Source organism: Zosterops lateralis (genome assembly GCF_965231275.1).
Source record: "Zosterops lateralis genome assembly, chromosome: 15".
NCBI lineage: Eukaryota > Metazoa > Chordata > Aves > Passeriformes > Zosteropidae > Zosterops > Zosterops lateralis.
The window spans coordinates 7,748,040-7,754,039 of record NC_139775.1 but is presented as its reverse complement, the minus strand read 5'-3'; positions in this window follow the sequence as shown (position 1 = coordinate 7,754,039).

The window sequence follows — 6,000 nt, the reverse complement described above, 5'->3', positions numbered from 1 at the left end:
TGCATTTCCTGCACAGTCTCCATCCTGCACTGGCCATCGCAGCCTGACCTCTCTATTGTCCAGTTGTGTTCACAGTTAACTGAAATACGCTGATCAGAACAGAGGAGAGGGCCCTTCATCAAGGCAGGCACACATCTGTACTAATTTATTTATGTACCTGTGGCCCCAGAAGTCTTTATTACAGCTGTAGATAGCCAAAGCCAGGAAAACGTTGTGTGACTCCCTGGGCATGGATCGTAGGGGAAAAAGAAAAGCTACTAAGTGTATTTTTCACTGTGTTGTGGGGCTGGCTGTCCTGAACTGCTCTCTGCATTCATGGTGCAAAGAAATGGCCCCTGGCCATTTTCAGGTGTCCTTCCTCCTGCAGAAGGACCTTGCACACCAGTCTCTCTGAAGAGAAAACTCAGCCCCTGCATTTCTGCTGGGAAGCTGCTGTACCATATGTTTATAAGCAACATTAACAGCAAGCCTGGGTGCCTGCTACTACCCCCTTGATGTGCTTTAAAGCAAAAAGCAATTATGGTTTGGTTGATGTGTTTGTTAGTTTGATTTTGTAGTTTTTTGGGGTGGTGCTGATGGTTTAATATATTACATATTTTGTGCTCTTTCTTTTTCAATGAACTGGCACCAGATTTTTAAATTTTTGAATGCAAAGTACATGTCAAAAAGTCATCCCTCTGCTTAAAAGTTTTTTTTTTTTTTTTTTTTTTTTTTTTTTTTTTTTTTTTTTTTTTTTTTTTAACAAGCTAGCGATAGATAAGCACTAAAAATTCCCCTGTTAAAGAGCCCATTGACTGGAGTTTCTCTTCCTGGTTTCTTAGGATCCAAAGGCATTGCTTGGTCAATGAGAGCGTTTTTAGGACTACTACAATGCAAATGAACAAAAATTTCTTTTCCCTGTGCCCAAATAATGGTGGCAGTTTATCTGCATAGGCAGGGTGCTACTGTGAATCAATTCAACCCTTGAGGAAAAAATAAACAGCTTTATTACCCCCAATGCAACTGAGCAGGAATGCTCATTTTTTTCAGAGGCTTATTAAACTTTGAAGAAGTATAGTGTAAAACAGCAGGAGGATGTGCTGTGGGTATGTGATTACTGGCCTCAAATGATCTCTCTGGGCACAGTGGAGGAAAAGAAAGAAACCTGCACAGGTGAAATACAGAAGCCAACAAAGCCTGTCCCAAAGACTCTCACAAAACCAAATATTGTGGAAAGAGTGGAGCCTTTGCAGGTGTTGGTCTAAGCAGTGGTTGCAACAATCGAACACTTGGCAAACAATCCTTTTAGCCTGGGAAGTAAATTTTAGTGCCATGTAGGCTGACATTCTTCCTGCCTGTATTCAGTAGCCATCCCTGCCTGAAAACAACGAAAATAATGACATTCAAGAGGAGCTGCTTGGCTTTGGTACCTCCCCCATATGTCACAGCTGAGTTTCCCCCAGAGCTGCTTTACTTCCAGCCCTCGGTGAGACGTGAGTGTAGCACAGGCTCTGGGTGGGTGTTTGTTGCCTTAACACAGTCTCCCTGATGGTCATAGTAAATGAGGAGACATGGGACTTGGTGAGCAAAGGCAACTCCTCTGTAATGAATAGTGCTAAAATTGTAAATAATTCACAGCCTTTATGGGGCTCTCTGCAGATCCCACACTATGTACACATGAAACATACCATTCCAGTAATTTCAGTCATCAGTGTGAGAGGCAGCCCAGTTCAGTGTAATTCTATCAGGCAAATGTTGTACATATTTTACACACAAAAATTGGTGGGTTTCATGATGCTGCTGAGCATCCATCACTGCTGGTCAAGAACCTGTGTGCTAGGCACTAAAAGAGAAAACAGCTTTTCCTGGAAGAGTTTCCAGTCAAATATGAATGTCAAGAAACGCCATGATTATGCAGCCCTCCTATTAGATGTATCTTGTAGATGTCCCAGGAGAAGAGAGGCCTGAAAAAGAAAAGAATTATGTTTGCACATGCCAATACTGTCTTTGCATGATTACTGTTTGGTAGGATTCTGTGCAGGAGGAGGAAGCTTCTTACTGGCATGGTGTTCTCTCTGAGTACATATATGTGTGTGTGTAGAGGTTTTTGTAACATATATATATATATATGTATTGCTGGTTATAATTACACAGTGCAGAGGAAGAATCATAAATAATGAAGCGAGAATGAGCTTTAGGCAACCTAATTAAAAACCTGCTCTCTTTATCAGTTAGCATGGTAATCTAAGTCAACCTCTGGCTGTAAAGATTTTCACTGTACTGTGAACGAAATTAATCATCTGTTAAAGACTGCTTTCTTTAATTCTTCACCTTGGAAAAAGACTTCTGGCTAGAAGTGGATTTTGGAAGAAAATTGATAGAGGCAGCTGGGATTGAAGTTTGGATTTTGTTGTAATTTGGAGGTACATTCTGTGTGAGAATGAAACACCCTGCAAATTGCTTTCTGTGTGGGTACCTGCTGATCGGGAGTGCTTCACACTGAGTATTTTGCATCCAGGGCAAGCTTGCTCCATACAAATGTCCCCTCTTGAGTCCAGTGCTTCTGATAAAGCCTTTTCTCAATTTTATCTTCTCTTAACTGATTAATTGTTTTTCTCTCAGCCTAAGACACTACTAAGGTTTCAAACAGTTAATTTAAACTTGTGCTTTGATTGTCCCTGTCTGGTAAATGTGGGAAAAGAAGAGAGCAGTCATTTTCTAGAAATATTAGTGCTTTTAAACATTCCACTGCTGAATGAAGTAGATCTTCAGTAAAAGTTACTGTGTGCCAACACATGTGAAATAATTGTTACAGAGATTCCAATAGCTGAGATCTCTGCTAAAGTGTTTCTGGTGATTTGGATTTAGTAAGGTCTGCCTAAGACAATTTTTGGGTCCTGTTATTGTGATGAGAGGACATATAAGAAAATAAATCTCCTTTATGACTAAGCCGACTACTTGTAAAAACAGGCATCACTCTCTAAAATGTCTGTAGGAATTTAGTCAAGTTTACATCAGCTGTAAATCTATTGCAGGGTGTTTTCTGTGTGTTGAAAGGATTTACCATTATGATTTTTTTTCTTAATATTTTCATACTTTATCAAGTTTCTAGATTAATTTGGTGAGAGGAAGGGGAGGTCTGGAAGAAAAGGAGAAAGATAATTAGCCTTTATGTAGCAATCAGGCATGCCAAGTTCTCTTGAATTATTAAACTTAATTAATTTCATTTCTTATTCCTGCAGGCTACAAATATCTGTATTAAATGCCAATCTAAAGTGTGGTATGTTTGATCTGGTGGGAACATGGATTTGGTAATATACTGCAATGCCACTAATCTTCTGAATAAACCCATGGTTCTGCTATGCTCTTGTATAACGAATAGTAAATGTATTTTCATATGACCCTGGTGGAAAATAAGAACATCTTAAAATGTACTCAGCATTGTGTGACACATCAATAGTACAGAGGATGTTTCCATCTGTATTTCTGAGGTTATTCAGATCTTGATTCCACAAACTCCTGTATGTGTGCAGAACATTGTTCATGACTTGCAACAACCTGTGCAAAACCTTCTTATAGGTGCCACTTCTCCAGGCATGACCTGGCTTCTGAAAAGTGATGTTTTTCCTTGGTTTATTGTTATTCCCCTCACAGGGTGTTGATTAAGTCTTGGTAAACAATACAGTTGCTATCTCCTGGTGAGAAAATACTTCCTCTCATTTTTACTGTGTATGTGATGATTTGGTCCCTGCCCTATGTTAATTGTGCTTCTGAAAGAAAAAAAAGGACCAAACACTTTTAGCTGTGCTGGGCAAGGAATAGCCTGAACAGAGAGGAAAAGACTGGCACAGAGCTTGTCACTTGTTGGAAGGGAGAATTTTTACCTCTGGAGAAACTGGTCTTGACAAGTGGGGGGATGGCAGGTAGCAAAGGAAATCAAAGCCTGGCTGCAGAGCCTTCCCTGCCAGCTGCAGATTCCTTGTGGACAGATGGCCACAGACACCAGGTCTGAGACAGCAGCACCAGCTGGTCACTCTGCAAGTTCTGAGTCAGTTCAAGGGCACTCACCCTGCTAATGACCCTCTGAAAATAAACCTTTCATTTAGGCAAAATAGAACAGGGTATGGAAATAATTTGGTGTCCGGTAGGAATAGGTATTTTACATAGATTTTTTAAATGTGTTTTTTTTATGTATCAGCCTTTAAAGAGAAGGCTTTTCAGAATTTGAGGTGCTTTTTGCCAGTACTAACTGGCAGATAATTATTTTCAGAATGCCATAAACCACCTCCAAAATCAGAGGAACAGCAAGTACAGGAGAGCTGGCTAAAAGGCAGAACTGTATTGAAGTAGGCCCAACTCAGTCACTTAAAAATTCATTGAAGCCTACAGTTATCTAATTTTGCAAAGAACAGAATCTCCTAGTTCAGCTGACATTTCAGTACTTTATCTTCATTTTGTGGCTCAGGTGAGATTTTTCTAAATGTCACAAAACAGTGACTTGATTCAGCTTCTTTGTTCTGACTACATCCAAACTAAAATGATGTAAAAAATGTCTTGGATCCATTTTACATATCAATTTGTAGTCATGGTTGATTAAAAAAGGAAGGGTAATAAAAATTTCCCTAAACTATGGGCCTGTTCCTGGTCATGTCAGCTGATCATCCTGTTTACTGTTACCCTCTCTTTTTGGCAAGATGGCATGCACTGTATTTTCATTACATTCGAGCTGCAAATTAATCTCTGGTAAAATAAATAATTAGTCTGGCGTATTATTAAAGGCAATGAAAAAGCAAGAAAGCAATTTTCATTCTAATCATAGTTCTAGCTAGAAGAGAGTAGGCAAAATGATGGAAAAGGACAAGAATTTTGCCATAATTTTATTAGAAATTGAAACTGGGAAGAGGGAGGGAGACATAGAAAGGGAAAGAATATAACAAAATGAATGATGAAGTTTTGCCACTCTGTTTTTTTCACTTCATACCTGCAGCCCTACTGACTGAGTGATGATTTACAGCCTTATCAGCTGGATTTTAAATTCTTCTCACATTCCAGGGATTTCAGTATTCCCACATGACTGCACTGCATTAGTGCTGTAATAATGCTGCCATTTGCTATTAATTACCATCCTGCACTGTTTCAGTGATGTGATGGATTTTTGGTTTAGACTGTAACTGGTCATCCTTTTTAATTACCAAGTAGGGATGATGTATATTTCCCTATTGGTTTTGTTTTCTGATCCTGTATTGAAATACGCCCAAAGGTTATCAACAGAATGCTTAGTGAGAGATTTTGTCTTTTCAAAACAACGGAGGGAATGAAAGGATGAATAGGCAACAGTAGCATTCTAAAACAGTAAAAGCTGCATAATTTATTACTATTTCTCTTCCCTGAGACATTGTTTCTATGTTACAAACAATGCCTATCTGTCCAGGACAGAATTTTGAAGGCCAGGTCTTTGGGGATATTACTATTTTCCAAGTTCTGCACACAAATCTCCCCTGCCAGTGTGTCACAAGTAAATTCGACTCTCACATTGAATGAGTCTTAAATATCTATTGGCATTTTTAGGTCATCAATAACTTAGTTAGAATAATGACACTTTAAGTTATCAATAACTTTGGCAGGAGGTAACACAGTGAGCATAGTGCTTTGATCTGGAGCATGGGCCTCTATGCATGGCAAAGTCAAAGATTCTATCTAAAAAGATTCTATCTGCTCCTTCCTGCTCTCATGAACTAATGACCCTCTGAAATTAAAACTTTTATGTTTGTACCTTTTGGGTAACTCTGTTGTCTTTGAATGAATCATGTGTATTAAAGGCCTGTTTCTTCAAATGATCTTCTGATTCACATCCATACATGGACTTGTGCTACCATCTTAATAAGGCATAAGATGCTTTTCCTGTGGAGGTTAGAGAGGGGAAGGTAAAAATATGTGCAATGGAGAGTTAATGATATGAGTGGCCCAGATGGGAGGGTGTCCTTAATACACAGAATAAAGCATGAAGATGATTTTGAAAGA